This window comes from Zea mays, chromosome 4 (assembly GCF_902167145.1).
Source record: "Zea mays cultivar B73 chromosome 4, Zm-B73-REFERENCE-NAM-5.0, whole genome shotgun sequence".
NCBI classification, from domain to species: Eukaryota; Viridiplantae; Streptophyta; class Magnoliopsida; order Poales; family Poaceae; genus Zea; species Zea mays.
Genome location: NC_050099.1, coordinates 126481237 through 126501697, shown reverse-complemented (window position 1 = coordinate 126501697; position 20461 = coordinate 126481237). Strand labels below are relative to the sequence as shown.

The 20461-nt window shown below is 51.6% G+C and overlaps 1 long non-coding RNA gene and 1 other non-coding gene across 2 annotated transcripts; one reads left to right on the top strand and one right to left on the bottom strand.

Annotated features, from left to right (window-relative positions):
• Window positions 1-16050: 16050 nt before the first annotated feature.
• TRNAS-AGA (transfer RNA serine (anticodon AGA)) lies at window positions 16051-16132 on the bottom strand. Its single transcript has one exon. It is a non-coding gene; the product is annotated as a tRNA-Ser (tRNA).
• A 120-nt stretch (window positions 16133-16252) lies between these two features.
• Window positions 16253-19996, top strand: LOC100275721 (uncharacterized). The gene is made up of 2 exons (XR_002269144.2): window positions 16253-16456; window positions 17238-19996. It is a non-coding gene; the product is annotated as an uncharacterized lncRNA (long non-coding RNA).
• The last annotated feature ends 465 nt before the right edge of the window (window positions 19997-20461 follow it).

Genomic DNA, 20461 nt, shown 5'->3' with positions numbered 1-20461 from the left:
GTAATGAGCCTGAAGCTCGAGTGCTCTGGGGCGGCTATCGAACCCTTCCGAGGGGCTAGCCTTCGAACCCCTTATCAGTAGGAGGGCTCAGGGCCTGCTTCCTTCGTGGAGAAGGATCCCTTTCGAAATATCCCCTTTCCTGGTCCCTGTAGCAAGAGAGAGAAAGGGGAAGAGGAAAAGGATATGAATTTAAACGGCGTGGCGCACCTTTTTTGACGCAGTCATCATGGCGGAAGTGAAACGTCGCCCGCTTCGCCTGCCAAAGGCGTCGCTTGCCCTGCCGTGGAGTTAATGCGACGGGACGAGTAGTTCGCGGGGCAGCCGTTGCGCGAGCCGTTCGAGGAACGGAAAACGGGCGCGTCGTCTTCACACCGTGGGAGAGGGCTCCCCTTCTGCTCCAGGAGGGGACGCGAGCCTATAGATGATTTGACTGTGGCTTCCGCTCGCCTAGTACCGCCATTACTGCCGGTCCACTTTTGGCCATATCGACCATCGCGCCTCCTCCCACGACTGACTGACCCGTGATCGATGTGCTCGACTGGCACTGTTGGGCCACGCGTAGGGTTGCCTCGAGTCGCGGTACCGGTTCCGCAGTCGAGAAGGCGCGGCATTGGCGTAAGTGGCGGTGCAGTTTCTCGCACGTAGTAACCGGCGCGCCGGTTACATGACGTGTGGGCCTGGGCATCCATGCTGGATGCGTCAAAGTCAAAGGGGTACGTCCTCGTGGTGCGGTTGCACACCGCCTGCATGGCGGCCCGCCCTTTCAACCGCTGGTTTCGGCGAGGATGGAGGAGTGCTTGTAACCGCGGGGCGGCTACACGCTCCGCGCGCGGCGGTTTGGCTTCTTCTATTTCGGGGCAGCTTGCATGACATGTGGGACCCAGCCCCCGTGTCGTAGGGGGAGGACCCCAGAGCACATCAGTGAAGACTTAGTTCGCGACGCCTGAGGACGCGAGTGGGGAGAGCCGCCTTTAAAAAGGGATCGATCCCCTGGGCGGTAGCCATGCCTTCGCACTCCCCTCATGCATCGCGCCCTTCCACCTTCCGAGCCCCCGGATGGGGAGCGCCCGTGTTGCCTTCGTCTTCCTGCTGTTGGAGGAGCGCAACCTCGCGGAGGTTGGCACCCTTCAGCCATCGCTCGGCTTCAAGGATTTTCATCAGGCAGCCCGGCTGCATTCCCTCACCAATGGTCACGCAGGATGGTGACCACCGGTTCGATGGTGGGGAGAAGAAAGCTGGGCTGCAGCCTCTGCCCCCCCCCCCCCCCTCAGCTTCAAGGATCTCCATCACCCGAGCTGGGTAGGAGGGCGGGGCAAGTCGGGGCCTGCCTCCGCGTGGGCTGGCGACTCGCTTCTTCCTCCGGCATCCGGGGGAGGGAACCATCCTCCAGCTCTGCGGAGGAGGCGTCCTCCAGCCATGCGGGGGAAGGCGAACTGTTGCTGCCTGGCCAGGGTGCAGCATTCCGTCCTCCGTCCGGGCGACCGTGGCCGGCTGCACCAGGGGGTCGCACAACACGTCGTACGCCGCAAGGGCGGTACTCGTGTTCTAGGACGGTCCCGTTCTCGTTCTTGTGGCGAGGACGGGAGTGAGGACCTGCCGGTGCGCTTTGGGGCGGTCGCCGCCCGCGGGCGCGGTGTTGGTAGGTAGGTGGCCGCCGTCGTTGGTGCTGAGGTGGTGGTAGCCGGAGAAGGTTTCTCCGCCGACGACACCGTCAGCGTCACCTACGCTTCGGGCCTCCGACTCTTTGGCTTTAATGGCTGGTTCTCATCCCCCGCGAGGGGACACGAACGAGAGCCTTCCAGTGGTAGCGTTCGCCCTGGGGCCATCGCCACTGCTATCTTGCCGTCCGAGATGGAGGTCGTTGTCGCTGCTGCTGCAGAGGTCGCCGGCAAGCCACCCGGAGTTTGTCGTCCCGCAGGCCCTCCGATGTGGAGGTTGTTCATACCCGCAGGAGTGGAACCAGAGTTCCGTTTGTAATGGCACCTTGAGTGCCAGTGTGTGTTCATTGTGGCTATCGGGGCCTAAACATCTGTGTATTTTGGGTGTGAAGCCGTGTTTTCCCCTCATTTCGAGCATTGGAACTCGCCTGTCGACTAGCTGAACCGCTTAACCGAGTGTGAGTTGCTTTGCGCGAAAGGTGACGAGTGAGGTATCCGTATCCCGGAGGCGTAGGAGTCCCTCGGCTCGATCGGCCTTGCCACTCAAGGCTTCTCTTGCTCAGTTACGGAACTCTCGGCTGCTCTGCAATGAGCCGGAGCCAGGGGCAGCGGTGTCAGCATGGACAGAGGCGAAGTCGGCTTGAAAAAGGGCTTCGTCGGCCTAGGAGCAGGTGGCTTCCCAGGCCTCCTAGGCCGAGGAGGTGCATCAGCGGCGGTCAGAGCCTGGCCGGGTCATCCGTGAGCGAGACCAACTTTGGAGTCATGCTGCCGAGGCCGTGAGCCGGGCTGATGTCCTCGGGGGACAGCTGGCTAAGGCTACGGAGCGGGCAGCCGAGGCGTCTGCTCGGGCCGGGACCCTGGAGGAGACCCTGGCTGCGATGGCCCAAGCGCGATGCTGACGTCTTCCCTCGAGGTGGAGATCCTTCCGCCCGTGTCGCCGTCCGAGGCCGGGCCAGATCCCGCCGAAGGTGGAAACAACGCCGAGGGTGCTGATGTTCCCTCTGTCAATGTCTGAACCTGCAGGAACAGTTTGCCTGTAGTATGCGTATGTTTTTGCGGCCGCCGAGGCCCAAACATATTATTGTCGTGTTAAAAAGCTATGTTTCTTTTCCTCTTGTTTCGGGTATCAGGACTTGTTCGTCGGTAGCAGAATCACTTATCCGAGCGAGAGTTACTTATCGCGGAAGGTGATGAGTGAGGCATCCGTATCCCGGAGGCGTAGGAGTCCCTCGGCTCGGTCGGCCTTGCCGCTTACGTGTACTCTAACTCGTCCGCAGGATTCTGTTATGGATATAGTCAAGAAGGCACGAAAAATCGTTCTGCCAGAAAAGTTTTTTGAGCGTTAAGACTTGTTCGGCAGCAGAATCACTTATCCGAGCGTGAGTTACTTATCGCAGAAGGTGATGAGTGAGGTATCCGTATCCTGGAGGCGTAGGAGTCCCTCGGCTCGGTCGGCTTTGCCGCTTACGTGTACTCCATCGTTTTCAGGACCCCGCTATCAAAGCAGTCAAAAAGCGCGAAAGATGTTCTGGCGGAAAGACTTTTTCCGAGGAAAATTTTGACGCAGAGGGGGTTCCCCAATTCTAGCCCCCGAGGGAGGGTCGGGCTTTGCCGAGGCAAGGCTGACCCTTCCTTGATGGTTAGACTTCATTTGTGTATGTAAAGAGAATGAGGTATATGAACGACTTGAAAACATCTTAAGGGTAAAAGCGACATAGCTGTCGGATGTTCCAAGCGTTGCTGTAGAACTCGCCTTGACTATTGGCCAGCTTGTATGTTCCAGGCTTCAAAATCTTGGTGATGATGAATGGCCCTTCTCAGGGAGGAGTGAGCTTGTGGCGCCCTCGGGTGTCTTGCCGTAGCCGAAGTACCAAGTCTCCCACCTGGAGGTCTCGGGGCCGAACCCCTCGGGCGTGGTAGCGTCGTAGAGACTGCTGATACCATGTCGAGTGTCGTAAGGCCACGTCCTGAGCCTCTTCCAGCTGGTCCAGTGAGTCCTCTCGGCTGGTCTGGTTGCTTTGGTCGTCGTACGCCTTCGTCCTCGGGGAACCGTATTCTAAGTCTGTGGGCAAGATAGCCTCGGCCCCATAGACTAGAAAGAACGGCGAGAAGCCCGTGGCTCGGCTTGGTGTCATCCTCAGACTCCAGACCACCGAGGGTAGTTCCTTCATCCATCGCCTGCCAAACTTGTTGAGGTCGTTGTAGATCCTCGGTTTAAGTCCCTGCAGAAGCATACCGTTGGCACGCTCTACCTGCCCATTCGTCATGGGGTGAGCTACGGCGGCCCAGTCCACACAGATGTGGTGGTCCTCACAGAAGTCCAGGAACTTCTTGCCAGTGAACTGGGTGCCATTGTCGGTGATGATGGAGTTCGGGACCCCAAAGCGATGGATGATGTTGGTGAAGAACGCCACCGCCTGCTCGGACCTGATGCTGGTTAGGGGTCGGACCTCGATCCACTTGGAGAATTTGTCGATGGCGACCAGCAGGTGCGAGAAGCCCCCGGGTGCCTTCTGCAAGGGACCAACGAGGTCCAGACCCCACACAGCAAACGACCAGGTGATGGGTATTGTCTGTAGGGCCTGAGCGGGCAGGTGCGTCTGTCTCGCGTAGAATTGACACCCTCGGTAGGAGCGTACAATCCTAGTGGCGTCGGCCACCGTGGTCGGCCAGTAGAAGCCTTGTCGGAAGGCGTTCCCGACGAGGGCTCGAGGTGCTGCGTGGTGACCGCAAGCCCCCGAGTGTATTTCTTGTAATAGCTCCTGACCTTCAGTGATGGATATGCATCGTTGGAGGATGCCTGAGGGACTGCGGTGGTAGAGCTCCTTTTCTTCACCCAGTAAGACGAACGACTTGGCGCGTCGCGCCAGTCGCCGAGCTTCGGCTTTGTCGAGGGGTAGCTCTCCTCGGTGGAGATATTGTAGGTACGGGGTCTGCCAGTTTCGATTAGGCGTGACCCCATTCCGCTCTTCCTCGACGCGCAGTGCCTCACCCTCGGCGGCCGAGGATGCCTCGGGCTGGGCCGAGGCCTCCTCGGGCTAGGCCGAGGCTTCCTCAGGCTCGGGCGTGTCATCGGTCTTGACGGAGGGTTGATGTATGTCTCAGGAGAAGACGTCCGGGGGAACCGTTGTCCACCCCGAGGCTATTTTAGCCAGCTCATCCGCAGTCTCGTTGTACCGTCGGGCGACGTGGTTGAGCTCGAGCTCGTAGAACTTGTCTTCTAGGCGCCGAACCTCGTCGCAGTAGGCCTCCATCTTTGGGTCGCGACAGTGGGAGTTCTTCATGACTTGGTCAATGACAAGTTGCGAGTCGCCACGAGCATCGAGGCGCCGAACCCCTAGCTCAATGGCGATGCACAACCCGTTAACCAGAGCCTCGTACTCGGCCACGTTGTTTGACGCTGGGAAATGGAGGCGCAGCACGTAGCGGAGGTGCTTCCCGAGGGGCAAGATGAAGAGCAGGCCCGCACCTGCTCCTGTTTTCATCAGCGACCCATCGAAATACATGGTCCAGAGTTCTGGTTGGATCGCAGCTGTTGGTAGCTGGGTGTCGACCCATTCAGCCATGAAGTCCGCCAAGACTTGGGACTTGATGGCCTTCCGAGGAGCGAACGAGATTGTCTCGCCCATGATCTCCACTGCCCACTTTGCTATCCTACCCGAGGCCTCTCGGCACTGGATGATCTCCCCTAGGGGGAAGGATGACACCACAGTCACCGGATGAGACTCGAAGTAGTGTCACAACTTTCACCGTGTCAGAATTACTGCATACAGTAGCTTCTGAATTTGCGGGTAGCGGATCTTGGTCTCCGGATAGCACTTCACTAATGAAGTAGACCGGCCTCTGGACGAGCAGTGCATGTCCTTCTTCTCGTCTCTCGACTACGATCGCGATGCTGATCACCTGAGTGGTTGCGGCTACATAGATCAAGAGGGCTTCTCCCGCAGCGGGGGCACCAAGATGGGCGCGCTTGTAAGGAGCGCCTTTAAGTTTCTGAGGGCTTCCTCGGCCTTGGGGGTCCAGGTGAAGCGCTCGGTCTTCCTTAAGAGGCGGTAGAAGGGTAGGCCTCTTTCGCTGAGGCGTGAGATGAAACGGCTTAGAGCCGCAAGGCATCTCATGACCCTCTATACTCCTTTTAAGTCTTTGATAGGCCCCATGTTGGTGATGGCCGCGATTTTCTCCGGGTTGGCCTCGATGCCTTGCTCGGAGACGATGAATCCCAGGAGCATGCCTCGGGGGACTCCGAAGACACACTTCTCGGGATTGAGATTCACGCCCTTCGCCTTCAGACACTTGAATGTCGTTTCAAGGTCAGAGAGGAGGTCGGAGGCTTTCCTCGTCTTGACTATGATGTTATCGATGTAAGCCTCGACTGTTCGGCCGATGTGCTCTCCGAACACGTGGTTCATGCACCTTTGGTATGTCGCACCTGCATTCCTCAAACCAAATGGCATAGTAATATAGCAGTACATGCCAAAAGGTGTGATGAAAGAAGTCGCGAGCTGGTCGGACTCTTTCATCTTGATTTGGTGATAACCTGAGTAGGCATCGAGGAATGACAGGGTTTCGCACCCAGCAGTGGAATCCACGATTTGATCGATGCGAGGCAGAGGGTAGAGAACCTTCGGACATGCTTTGTTTAGACGAGTGTGGTCTACACACATCCTCCATTTCCCCCCTTTCTTTTTCACAAGCACAGGGTTGGCTAACCATTCGGGGTGGAATACCTCTTTGATGAACCCTGCAGCCATCAGCTTGTGGATCTTCTCGCCTATGGCTTTGTGCTTCTCTTCGTCGAAGCGGCGCAGGGGCTGCTTCACGGGTCGGGCTCCAGCTCAAATATCCAGCGAGTGCTCGGCGACATCCCTCGGTGTGCCGGGCATGTCCGAGGGACTCCACGCAAACACCTCGGCGTTCACGCGGAGAAAGTCGACGAGCACTGCTTCCTATTTAGGGTCGAGCTTGGAGCCGATCTGGACTTGCTTGCAGGCGTCGTTGCTAGGGTCGAGAGGGACGGACTTAACTGCCTCCGCTGGTTCGAAGTTGCCGGCATGGCGCTTCGCATTAGGCACCTCCTTGGAGAGGCACTCCAGGTCGGCGATGAGGGCCTCGGACTCGGCGAGGGCCTCAGCGTACTCCACGCACTCCACGTCGCATTCATACGCGTGTCGGTACGTGGATCCGACGGTGATGACCCCGTTGGGGCCCGGCATCTTGAGCTTGAGGTAGGTGTAGTTGGGGACGGCCAGGAACTTGGCGTAGCATGGTCTCCCCAGCACTGCGTGGTAGGTTCCTCGGAACCCGACCACCTCGAACGTGAGGGTTTCCTTTCGGAAGTTGGAGGGAGTCCCAAAGCAGACGGGCAGATCGAGTTGTCCAAGGGGCTGGACGTGCTTCCCGGGGATGATCCCGTGAAAGGGCGCCGCACCGGCCCGGATCGTGGACAGATCGATTTGCAAGAGCCCGAGGGTCTCGGCGTAGATGATGTTGAGGCTGCTGCCTCCGTCCATGAGGACCTTGGTGAGCCTGACATTGCCGATGACGGGGTTGACAACGAGCGGGTACTTCCCTGGGCTCGGCACGCAGTCGGGGTGGTCGCCTTGGTCGAAGGTGATGGGCTTGTCGGACCAGTCTAGGTAGACTGGTGCCGCCACCTTTACCGAGCAGACCTCCCGGCGCTCCTGCTTGCGGTGCCGAGCCGAGGCGTTCGCCACCTGCCCACCGTAGATCATGAAACAGCCGTGGACCTCTGGGAACTCCTCTGCCTTGTCGCCCTCCTTCTTGTCGTTGTCTTGGCCTTTGCCACCTTCCGCAGAGGGCCCGGCCTTATGGAAGTAGCGCCGAAGCATGACGCATTCCTCAAGGGTGTGCCTGACGAGACCCTGGTGATAGGGACACGACTCCTTGAGCATCTTGTCGAACAGGTTGACCCCTCCGGGAGGCTTCCGAGGGTTCCTGTGCACGGCGGCAGCAACAAGATCTACGTCGGCGATGTCGCGTTTCGCTTGCGACTTCTTATTGGCCTTCTTCTTCGTGCCGCACTGGGCGGACGCCTCGGGGACATCTTCTTGCTGGCGTCCCTGAGGCTGCTTGTCCTTATGGAAGATGGCTTTGACCGCCTCCTGACCAGAGGCGAACTTGGTGGCGATGTCCATCAGCTCGCTCGCCTTGGTGGGGGTCTTGCGACCCAGCTTGCTCACTAGGTCGCGGCAAGTGGTGCCGGCGAGGAACGCCCCGATGACATCCGAGTCGGTGATGTTGGACAGCTCGGTGCGCTACTTCGAAAATCGCCGGATGTAGTCCCGTAGGGATTCCCCCGGCTGCTGGCGGCAGCTTCGAAGATCCCAAGAGTTCCCAGGGTGCACGTATGTGCCCTGGACGTTTCCAGCGAAGGCTTTGGTCAGGTCGTCCTAGTTGGAGATCTGCGCAGGAGGCAGATGCTCCAGCCAGGCTCGGGCGGCGTCGGAGAGGAACAGAGGGAGGTTGCGGATGATGAGGTTGTCATCGTCCGTTCCACCCAGCTGGCAGGCCAGCCGGTAGTCCGCAAGCCACAGTTCCGGCCTCGTTTCCCCCGAGTACTTAGTGATGGTAGTCGGGGCTCGGAACCGGGTCGGGAACGGCACCCGTCGTATGGCCCGGCTGAAGGCTTGCGGACCTGGTGGTTCGGGCGAGGGGCTCCGATCCTCCGCACTGTCGTAGCGTCCCCCACGCCTGGGGTGGTAGCCTCGGTGCACCTTCTCATCGAGGCGGGCTTGATGGTCGCGGCGGTGGTGCTCGTTGCCGAGGTGACCCGGGGTCGCAGGCGTCGCGTCCCGCGTGCGCCCGGTGTGGACCGAGGCTTCCCGCATGAATCGGGAAGTCGCTGCGCGATGCTCCGGGGGGCACCCTTGCCTTCGGGAGGCAGAGCTCTCGGCCCGTCGGACCGCAGCATCCTCCAGGAGATTCTTGAGCTCTCCCTAGATACACCACCCCTCGTGGTGGACGGCTCCGACATCGCTCGGAGCAGCATTGCCGCTGCAGCCAGGTTCTGGCCGACCCCGCTGGAGGCCAGGGGCAGCCTTGCCCTGGCATCGTCGGTGATACGGTGCTGGACGTCCCGGGCCTGTTGACGCACTTCTCCGGCAAGTGCTCGGCCTGCCCACCCCTGCTTGATGTTTTGCCGGAGCTGCACAAGTTGTCCTGCTTCCTCGTCAAGCTTGGCCTGCATCTCGCGGATTTGCTCGAGCTGTGTGTCCTGACCCCCCGTAGGGACTGGGACCACAGCTAGCTCCCGCGGGATGTCAACGCGAGGCGCAGGCCTAGGGGGATCGTCGTCCTCCGGCATACCAAGGTGGTTGCCTTCGTCTAGACCCCCTAGATCGACGTGGAAGCATTCGCGACTTGGGCCACAACCCTCGTTGTCAAGGTTGTGGCCATCATCAGAGCAATCGGAGAGGCAGTAGTCACATGCGGTCATGAAGTCCCACATGGCACTAGGAGCACGGAGCCCGGAGAAATCCCAACCAGAGTCGGGCTCGTCTTCTTCCTCGGAACCCGGGGGCCCGTAGGTCGAGACGGCCGTCAGTCGGTCCTAGGTTGACCACATATGGTACCCCAGAAGGTTAGGATATGCCTTTATGAAAGCGCTCACCGAAGCGAGGTCGCTTGGTGGATCAAAGCTGAATCTAAAAGGCACAGGGTGGAAAACAGACGGTACCTCTTGATCGGCGGACGGTGACGAAGTCGCGTAGGGGATGGACTGTACCGTTATCTCAGGTACGAGGCTAACGCCCAGCAAGTCCTCCGCGAGAGTGCTGGCGTCATCTATCCGCTTGGGGTTGGCACGTTGCGGGGAAACGACACCCGCCTTCGTCTCGGGCGCGAGGTCAACGCCTGACATGTCCTCCGCTGGGGTGTCGGCGTCGTCGACTCGCTCGACAGCCGATGAGGTGCCGCCTCCTACTTGGCCACGGTTGCCCTGCCTCCTCCTCCTGTGGCGAGGAAGGTGGCGGGACAGACCCGGATGCCGCTCTTCCGCCACGGGGGGAAAACATCGTCGAGTCCGCCGCCACCGGGCGGGCTGACGGTCGTCGTTGTCGCTGTCGCGCTGCGGAGGAAGGAGTACCATGTCATAGCTGCCGTCGAGAGACATGAACTTGAGACTCCCGAAACGGAGCAGCGTCCCGGGCTGAAGAGGTTGCTGGAGACTACCCATCTGGAGCTCGACGGGAAGTTGTTCGTCAACACGCAGCAGGCCCCTACCTGGCGCGCCAAATGTCGGCGTTTCGACCCCAGGGGGTCCCTGGACCGACGAGTAAAATTGTCGCTGCGTGTCCCAGCCCAGATGGGTTGGCGCGAGATGGAACACAAGGGGGGGAGAACCGCGGCTCGTGTTATCCTGCGCCAGGGCGGATGTGCTTGCAGTAGGGGTTACAAGCGTTCGCGAGGGAGAGAGCGTGCGAGCCTGTTCGTCGGTCTGTCCTCCCGTGTGACCACCCTCCCGTATGAGGGCCCTGGACCTTCCTTTTATAGATGCAAGGAGAAGTTCCAGGTGTACAATGGGGGTGTAGCTATATGCTAACGTGTCCGGCAAAGAGGAGCCAGAGCCCTATGTACATGCCAACGTGGCTGTCGGAGAGGTGCTAGAGCCCTGTTCACACGGTGTCATGGCCGTCGGAGGAGCGCTTGAGCCCTGTAGAAGCACAGCTGTCGGGGCTCCCGGGACCTTGCTGACGTCTCCTTGCTTCCGTAGGGGGCTGAGAACCGCCGTCGTCATGGACGCACGCGGGGTGCCATCATTACTTGTTTACCGGGGCGAGCCAGATAGGACGCCGGTCTTATTCCCCGTAGCCTGAGCTAGCTAAGGGTAGGGCAATTATGTACCCCCTGTGGCGTGGTCGGTCCGAGCCCAAGGTCGGGCGAGGCGGTGACTCCTCCTGAGGCCGAGGCCGGGGTTGGGCGAGGACGCGATTCCTTCTGAGGCCGAGGTTGAGGCCGAGCCCTGGGGTCGGGCGACGCGGAGACCACCTTCCGAGGCCGAGGCGGGGGCCGAGCCCTGAGGTCAGGCGAGGCGGAGACCTCCTTCTGAGACCGAGGCCCAAGGTCGGACGAGGCGGAGCTTCCTGTTGCGCCTGAGGCTAGACTTAGCTGTTGTCAGCCTCACCCTGGCGGGTGGCACAGCAGTCAGAGCGGGGCAGGCGGCGCTGTTTTCCTGTCAGGTCGGTCAGTGGAAGGGCGAAGTGACTGTGGTCACTTCGGCCCTGCCGACTGAGGAACGTGCGTTAGGATAAGGTGTCAGGTGATCCTCGCATTGAATGCTCCTACGATACGGTCGGTTGGCGAGGCGATCTGGCCAAGGTTGCTTCACTGCGAAGCCTGCCCGAGCTGAGCCTCGGGCGAGTCGAGGGTGCGCCCGTTGCTTGAGGAGGCCCTCGGGCGAGGCGTGAATTCGCCTGGGACTACTGTTCCTACCCGAGGCTGGGCTCGGGCGAGGCGGGATCACGTCCCTTAAGTAGACGGAGCCTTGACCTGAATTGCGCCCATCAGTCTCTGCAGCTTGTGCTGATGGTGATTTTACCAGCCGAGTTTAGGAGTGTTGGGGGTACCCCTAATTATGGTACCCGACAATAAGGCACAGAAGAAAATAAATCAGTACGCGGCCGGAGAATTCTCGATGTGGACAAAGAAGAAGTGCAATTCGACGCAGCACTCACCCTATTTTCGGTGAAATGCTGAGCTGAAAGGCGTCGTCGATTTCGTGGTTTCAAGTCAGATGTCATAAGGGTAAGTTGATTTGTATTCCAGTCAACTAGGTCTATAAATAGATTAAATAGAATTGTTGGTCGCGATAATTATTATTAATTTAGCATACGTATATTGTGATGATCGATTTAGATGAATCGGTAAATCAAGTCATTAAGATACACAATTTAAAGAGTTAATAAAAAAGCTAGGAATAAAAATAGGTTTGCTAATGTTATTATGTCAATTTGATTAATAGATGAAGTTGATGCCCTGCTTAATTAGTCAGCTTATTCTAGGTTTGGTGTTTAATTCGCTGTCGTATAAGTATTATTTATGTTTGCGATATTCCTCCTTATATGCATACGTGTGCATTATGCATATCATTCAAGTACGTTAATTAATCATGTGATGCGGAAGACGACCCAAGTCGACCCCAAGCGCGGGTTACTCCGCATGGTGATGTTGAAGAACGAACCTGCCTGATCAAGTGCTAGGACAAGGATGATCATCAAGTGGACATCGCCTAACAAACACTAACCCAGTGTTATTCAGGCAAGCCCCGGTGCATTCGCCACCTCCTTGATGTTTTAAAATCTTTATCACCTTGTTTGATGCTTTAGGTGATAGGAGTTGTGTGCTAAATCGTTGATGCATTTCCTTCCTTGAAAAATTGATTACCCTTCCTTGATTCCCTTCTTGAAAAGAATTTTATGATGCTTAGCCTTGCTTTAGCAAACAAAAATGTTTTGTTTTAAAACAAAAGTGATGCTTCAGTGGGTGGGAATGTTTTTGAAAATAAAATTTGATGGTGGATCCATCACGGTCGTGATGGGTTCAACATCAGAAAAAGATGTACCTCTGCCAGGTACCAAACTTTGGGTTGAAATTAATAAAGCTGAGACCGGGCGGTTGACTTGCACGAGGAGAGAGCCTCGGTGTAGTGTCTCCATCTGAGTCAATTAAGGACCTTCTCGATATAGGCTTGATGATCGAGGACCTTTTAACTGGTCACATGCCTCATCATGGGTAAGCTTTACCTCGGGCAGACTAATACCAGAATAAGATAACACGCAATGGGAGTGGAGAGATGGCGAGAGTAGCGTGTACCCTCCGTGGCAAGAGGCTGGACGGTGGTGTATCTGTGCTCTCGGTTGGCGTGAACCTGATCTGGTCTTAAGTACCCCGGTGGCGAATTGACATATGCAAGGGTTAAGTGCTACATATGTCGTGTGATCGGAGATCCCCAGCTGGGTATTAATCGATTCGGATCGCTGTTACTTCTCGGACATGAAGACTTGGTCACTGACCTACACGTAGCAATCCAGTGAACTGATGGGATGATAAAAAGATGGCTAGTATAGGCCAAGTGCTTGAACTAGGGTATAAAGAACTCTAGGTGCAGGTAATTTTACTTAACATGACAAGTAAAACTGGATTTTTAAGGATCCACTCATAGTAAGCTTTTCTGCAAAACAGAGTCTTTAATTCTTGATAAGCCATACCTTGAATCCCTCTAGCCAGCATACCCTTGAGAGTCTTTTCTTTAGTCGGGTAAGTCTTGCTGAGTAATTCCGTACTCAGGATTTTATTCCCTGTTGTTTTTCAGGTTATAGTTTTGTGCTGCTGATGATGGTGTTAAGTGCCAGTGGGCTCGGCCTTCTTATAAGTCTAAGTACTTCTTCTATACTTCTTATTGGGGATGGTCACTTGAGCTAGCATATATTTCAAACTTATACTTCTGTAATCACTCCGATAAAATAATGTAGAATTTTTGTAACTTGTAAAATTTGGTAATAAGATTTTCGCTGCAAAAATGTTGGTGTGTGATTTGTGTTACTTAATCCTGTGGTCCTGGTTGTAAGTGGTTTATCCGAGGTCTTTGGAGCACTCGGACAGATCCTGTTAAGTTATCTGGTGCACATGCATAGCCGTCTGAGGTCTTTGAGACAACGACAGGTGCATGTGGGCCCAATAACTTGGGAGGTTCTGCCACAGATGGCACGGTGCTCCAGTGGCGTGAGCGTCGATGGTCAGCGGGCGACGACAACAACCAAAGCAAGGACGACGGCGCGGGGTGGTTAGCCGAGGTGGGAGCACGCGGGCGTAGGAGAGGGGAGGGGGGTTTATGCTCCGAGGGCCGGCCATGGCGAGCGGACGATGTGGAGGGAGAGAGGGCCTGACAGGTGGGCGAGCTCACGGTGCGGGGGAATGATTCGGGCTGAGACGTGGGGCGAGCCGTTGATAAGCGGGGCCAACCGACCAGCGACCACGGACGCGGCGCGAGTCGTGGGCGCAGGCGCGGCTGGCAAGCGGGGCCCATGCACAGAGAGAGGAGGGCGTGTGCGGGACAATATATGATCCTAGAGAGTTCCAGGAGTAAGTATCGCCGGTCTGGGAGTGAACGGGGTGTTACAGACGCGACAGGCTGGCCCCACCTGTTAGCGAGAGTGTGCGTCGGTGCGAGTGCGGGCATGGGTTAAAAGCCGTTAGGTCTCTCAGGTGCACTATTTTATATTTTTTTGTTTTTCTAGATTTGAATTTATGTTTGATTTCCAAATTCAATTCTAATGTACTCCAATTCACTTCAAAGTTTTCTAAAAGATCAGAAATATTCAAAAGAGCAATTTGGTGAAGTTTGGGCTTATTTCTTGATTATGATTTTTATATAAAAAATAAAATTTCCCCTTTCTCTTATTTTGGTAAAATAGATAAATATTAGGTTTAAAGGGAAAAGTTCAATTTTTTCTCAAGGTTTGCAACATGTTATTTGTGAACTCAAGGAAATTTTGTATCATGCAAAAGTAGGACGTTATAGAGCTAACCCATTAAAAAAATCTCGTCCTGAGATTTAGGTCAGGCTAGTAGACAAGGTTAGGGTAATTGGCTCGACATCCTTCATCTCTTTTCAAGGTTGCCTCATCTGTGGTGACTCCATTTGACCTTACACATTCTTACCACATTTCTTTGGGTAGACCTTTCAACTGTCTAAGATTTTGGCTCGTTGCTCTATGTAGGTTAGGTCCTATAACATCCAAAATCCATCACATAAAAGCAACATAATCAAAACGAGTATTTTTTTAGAAAAGAAAAGATGTGTATGTTTTTTATTAATGAAAATGGAGCTATAAACAAATTAGATAATTTTTTAAGTAGATCATAAATTTGCAAAGTATTTAATGGATTCATGTTGGAGCATTTCTTTTGTTTGGTTGGTTTTTTAAAATAGTTGGTAAATTAATTTTTCTTTGAAAACATGTATTTTATTATATTAATATAACAAATATAATATTTTGTATTTTATCTCATTTCAAAGTATATATTATTTTGGTTTTGTAAAAGAAAAGGAAAGGAAAAAAGAAAGCAAATTGTGCTCGCCCTTGGCCTTTTTGGCCCAGCTTGCTCGTATTTTTGGCCCAGCCACGCGCACACCCTCTCGCGCTCACTGACAGGTGGAGCCCACATATCAGGCACATCTTCTTCCTCTCGCCTTGTCGTGTCGCACCCACGCGCTCGCTCCCCTCCCGCGTGAGCTTGCTCGCTCCCCTCCCGCGTGAGCTTGCTCGCTTGACCGTCTCGCACCCGCCTTTATGCCATAGTGGAGCACAGTCAGCGCAGCCGTTTCATCCACCGCCTCTGCTCCCTCTCCTCACCGGCGTAAACTCTAGCGAGGTTGATTCCCCTCCCCGACGTCGTTCACGTGCCCCCTCGCCCCCTATATAAATGCCCCGCGCCCGAGCTCTCTCTCTCTCTCTGCACCCCTCTCCCTATGTCGAGCACAACCACGCGCTGCTCACTTGAGCCGAGCTCCGTCATCGCTGTAGTTCATTGTTGTAGCAGTCTAGGAGCCCCCTGCCCCCGACGAACCCCTCCCCAAGTTCCCTTTCGCCTCTGCCGCTAATCCCCCACCTCCCTGTGTCGTCCTGTGTAGTTCTTTGCCGCCCGCCGCTCACCATGAAGCACAAGGTGGAAGACTACATTTTTGCTAAAGGCCCCTACGTTTTGTATTATTTGCGCCAACGTTCCCCAAGTTCCCTTTCGCCTCTGCCGCTGATCCCCCACCTCCCTGTGTCGTCCTGTGTAGTTCTTTGCCGCCCGTCGCTCACCATGAAGCACAAGGTGGAAGACTACATTTTTGCTAAAGGCCCCTACGTTTTGTATTATTTGCGCCAACGTTTTTTATTCAAGAATGAGTAGGGGTGGTAATAGGCTCAAAATTTTACACTATAAAATTTAAGAATCAGATCATATTAAAATCAGACTGCATTTCTATTTATTTTTATGCTAAAATTAATTAAGGACTCAGATGAATTGTAAAGAAACATTTAGAGTGTGTTTGGTTTGAGTAATTATTTCATCCAAGATGAGTTAGTGCATCATAAGTTCATTATTCAAATTTGGTGAGATGACCTCATTTCTAATGTTAGTACTAACTAAATAATTCTGAGGAATTAGATGATGATGAATCAACTCATTCTATTGCATAAAACCAAATAAAAAACGTGAGAAGATGGTGGTATAATTTAATCCTTAAACCAAACATTCTATTATATTGTGATCCATTATTACCTATACGTAGAAATTGAAAAATAGGAGTTTAGGAGAGCGGCAATTATAAGGTTCATGGAGCGGCAAAAACGATTGTACGAAGCGAAAAAAGCACCCAAAAAAACGTGGTCGGCAGGATTCGAACCTGCGCGGGCAAAGCCCACATGATTTCTAGTCATGCCCGATAACCACTCCGGCACGACCACTATGTAATAATAATATGAGGTCTAGATTATACATCTGGGCTGTACGTGCAAGTTTGTCACAGGCGAGAGGGGCGCGCACATGTAATTACGTCTTGAATGCAAAAGGGCCAGGGCCGAGGTTGGGCCCAGATTGACAGTTCTTCGGCTTCTTGGGCTGGGCCTACTCTGACCGCTCCCGCCCCACCACCGATTCTCTTCCTCCGCTCCGTTCCCCACCTCCGTTGGTGCGTCCACCGAGGCGGCCGGGTCGGTTCGCCTCCGCCGCGGTCGATCAATGAATCCATGCCGGCCTCGTGGCCTGGTTCCTTGCTCTCCTTATTCTAGGTACGCTTCTGCTTTTCGATACTGTTATTTCATTCAGGCTCAGGCGTGGCTTCGGCTTCAGGGACCACGCGATGCTTTCCCAGTCAGCCAGCCGGGTGGGCGGGGCGCAATGGGGGTTCCGAGTCTTGGAGGTGTGTCGGTGTCTCGTTTGATTTGGCTGTGGGTGTGGTTCTGATAGGGTAGGTCGCTGTACCTCTCCGCTACGGCTACCTCACTTGTGCCACGCTCACGCTTCGCCAGGGATCGAACTAAAAGGCTAGTGGTAGTGCTAAATCTCGCCTGAGCGACGTAGCATTTAGGCTATCGAGTATTGATGTTTCTGTTTACAACCCCACTCTGGACATTCATGACGATATATGGGGGATGGCTTTGCTGGGGTTTTAATGTAATATAATCACGGTCCCGGGTGTCACGTTTTTAGTTTGTCCAATTTCGTTGAGCAAAACTATGGCTGAAACTACTGCTCTTGCTCCTGCGCGCTGGATATTTGCTTTATTCCACTGCACGTGTTTTACCCACAAGCCACAACATGCCATTGAAAGATTACAAGTACTAGAGCAAATAGGATCACGTACACACATGCCATGTCTGGCAAGGTGATATTACAATACCATCTAGTTGTCGTATACTGGGCTTACTTTATATGCTGAATTTTCTCTCAGGGCTGTTATGTGTTTGCTCTCTGTGCTCTTCCACACATCAACTCATGGAATTCTGTTTTCAACTAATTCCATGTTTTATATCATGAATAACAAGAACTTCATTTTCTTGATGTTACCAGGAATGTGCAACTGAGTGACTGCTGAGCTGTAGATAAATGTGAGGAGTTGAGGACATTATTTACAAACAAATGGTATGTAGTATTCCAGATCTGAAGAACTAGACGGAGCATATACAACAGAAGTGATAGTATATGAATAGTAAGGATTTTCTCCAACAAAAATTCTTCCATAATCTCTAGATCTATCACATTAAGTTATGTCACATGTTTTGCTGAAAGCAATAGTAACAGACTCATAGTGTCCTTCTGGAAGAATATGTCCTGAAGTAAACTAATGTAAAAGTCAACCTTTGTAATTAATTCGAGCTTAGTAGTGGTCTTGTAGTGACAGTACTTTAGTACTTTATTCTCATGACTTCTTGTGCTTACTAAGCTTTGGCAGTAAGCTTTTAATTTGCATCTTCCAGCAGAAGCTATATGTTAGAGTCAATTTGTTCTAACTGTAAACCATCAAAATAACTCATAACTGTATCTGGTAATACACAAACTAAAAATTCTTGTTACTCTGTTTGAAATATCGTTATTTACTGTAGTTGTTTCTGGTGTTATAATGTAATAAAAAAGACAGATCCAGTATCAGTGGCTTCCACATGCGTGAAGTTTAGGCGAAGGAATAACCGAGGCAAGCTTTGCCCTGTATCTTGCAGAGAGACTACACTGACTGAATCTAGGACTTCTGGATTAATGGAAAGGCTTCTCACCACTTTGTTAGACTTGTCCTTCTCTGGTGTTATACTGTCATCTGATAAAATAATTCAATAGCAAGCTAAGCAACAGTATACTTCATACATGGCAGAGCTCAACTTTGACTTCTCAGGGCTTAAAATTGAATTTATATGACATAGCTTGTTTCATTTCAGATCATCTGTTTTTCTTAAGTCATCGCTTGTTTGATTGGGTTTTCAGTTAGCAACATCATAGTTAGCAGCCCAAGATTAAGAATTGTAGTATCTTCTGAAGATTAAGACCTCAGTCATTCTCCGAAAGTATCAATACTTGGAAGTATGAAACTGTAGATCATGAACACAGTGTTTCGTCAATGTTTTTTGAACAACTTATGTTATGTGCTTGATTTTTAAAGGAGTCAGTTGACAACCAGTGTTCATTTCTTTTCAGCTTTAATAGTAAATAACTGATCATTAGGTGCAATTTTCTATTCAAGCAACCATGTTACATGATCAGTTGGTATTTATGGCACATCAATTTTGTTAGTTGCGATGCTAGCATTCTGAACTGTGTCATCATGGTTTGCTTTTAGAACTATTATACATAGATAATAATTGATTTGGAGAACACTTCAATTCCTGTAACAAACACGCAAGTTACGCTAGCATGTCATGTCATGTGCTTATTAATTCAAAAACAATAATTGTGTGCATGAACAATAGATCTGTACGGATTGTTTCAATCGTCAAATCATGAAGCATCCGCTGCCGTGATGGAAATGCATTGCATTATTCATTTCCGATTCTTTGACATCATACATTCTATACGTGTATCCTTACTGTTTTTTATTAAAAGTGGTGATTATATAGATCAAAATATAAGTAGTGCCGATATCATCATTTGTTGTCAGCTAACGGATCATTCCTTGTGCCTTCTAAATATGATTGAAATTGTCAATAGCAAAATGTTGAATACCTAGCTATTGAAAATTTGCATTGTCAAGGTTTCACGCAACATAAAGATGTGGTGCTATTTTTTTTAGTTCTGTTCATTTTTCATAGCAAAGTTTGGAGTACTTTTATTTTGTTCCCCTTTATTCACCTTAATCTATGCAGATTTATTATCTATTTATATGCAGTAATAACTAAAAACGACTGTGCTGCTATGTTATAAAATGATTCTTTGTACAAGTTATTTAATCTATCATCACAATTTATATAAGGTAATTTATGGTCATATAGTCATGTCTGTCAGATACAGTAGTCATTTCCTCTTTTGGCATATGATATTTGGTTCTTCAATAGAGAACCAATGATATGTATACTTATTAACCAGTCATGGCTGCCGCTAGGCCGCTAGTACTTTGTTTACTTAGGATTGATTTTGAAGAAGATTGGCAATGCAAGTAAGCTTCCAACAGGTCTGAGGTATGTGTCTAATGAAAGCGTCTTTCTTCCATTTATTGGTTGAATGCCCTTGTGTCAAAGCATCCTATGCATATCAACTTGCACTTACTGAATAAGGGGATATACCTTATTACAATTCCATGTCTAAATTAATGACACTAAATGAATTTTGATTTATGTATCTTAGTTTGTAAAGTTGCCATGTCGCTAATATTCGACAGCTGTTTTTGTTACAGCATATAAAATGGACTTGATGCATCACTCTTTTTAGAAAGGTAAAACCTGAGCTCACCAAACACTTTCTAGCTCTGCCTTGAGGGAAGAATAGCACCATTGAAAGGACAATGCAAACACCAAACAAAAAGGGCGAAGCGCAGCAAAGGGGCCGGAAAAGAAGTCCTCAACGATTTTCTGTTAATTGAATGATATGGCATCCTAGAGTTTGTTGAGAAACATAGGTGCCATTATATTTGTCTGAAGTCCCAAAGCTCTCAATCTATTATGCCTACAAGGCTAGCTGCATATGCATCATTAGCCACTTACACTTCAATTATTCGTGACTAAGAATTCAGGAATCTTTTTCTTGATTATATAGACTTCTGTACAATCTGTCTCCCTTCTCTTATTTACTTGGTTGAAAAGACCAATAATGGATAAGAATCTATTATTTGAGAGGTTAAGATGTGATCACATAAGTCCCTGTAATTGTTGCTCCTTGCTAACGTTCACTTAATGAGAAAAAATACTAATAACATAAAATTTCTGCCACTTTACTTCACTCATTGCTCATTGAAGTAAAAAATGTTGTGGAATCATTCTGCTGCATCACACTGTCTGATTGTGACACACTGATGAAGCTTTCTTACTTGCATTGTTCTGTCTTAGCCTTATGGACAGTCAGGCAATTTGTAGAGCTATATTGTGTCTGTGATTTTAACATATTTCTGTTACCTCATTGTCTGTCAGCATTGTGGTCAGTTTGGAATGGCCATCCTCGAAATGTCATGACATTTATTATGTGTTCAGACCTTGAGCATAGTTTCTAACCCATTCATTAATGGGGTGTTTGGTTTGAAGAGTTAATCCATTCTAGATAAGGTGGTGCATCATGAGTCCATTCTATAAATTTGGTGGAACGAACTCATTCCTCAT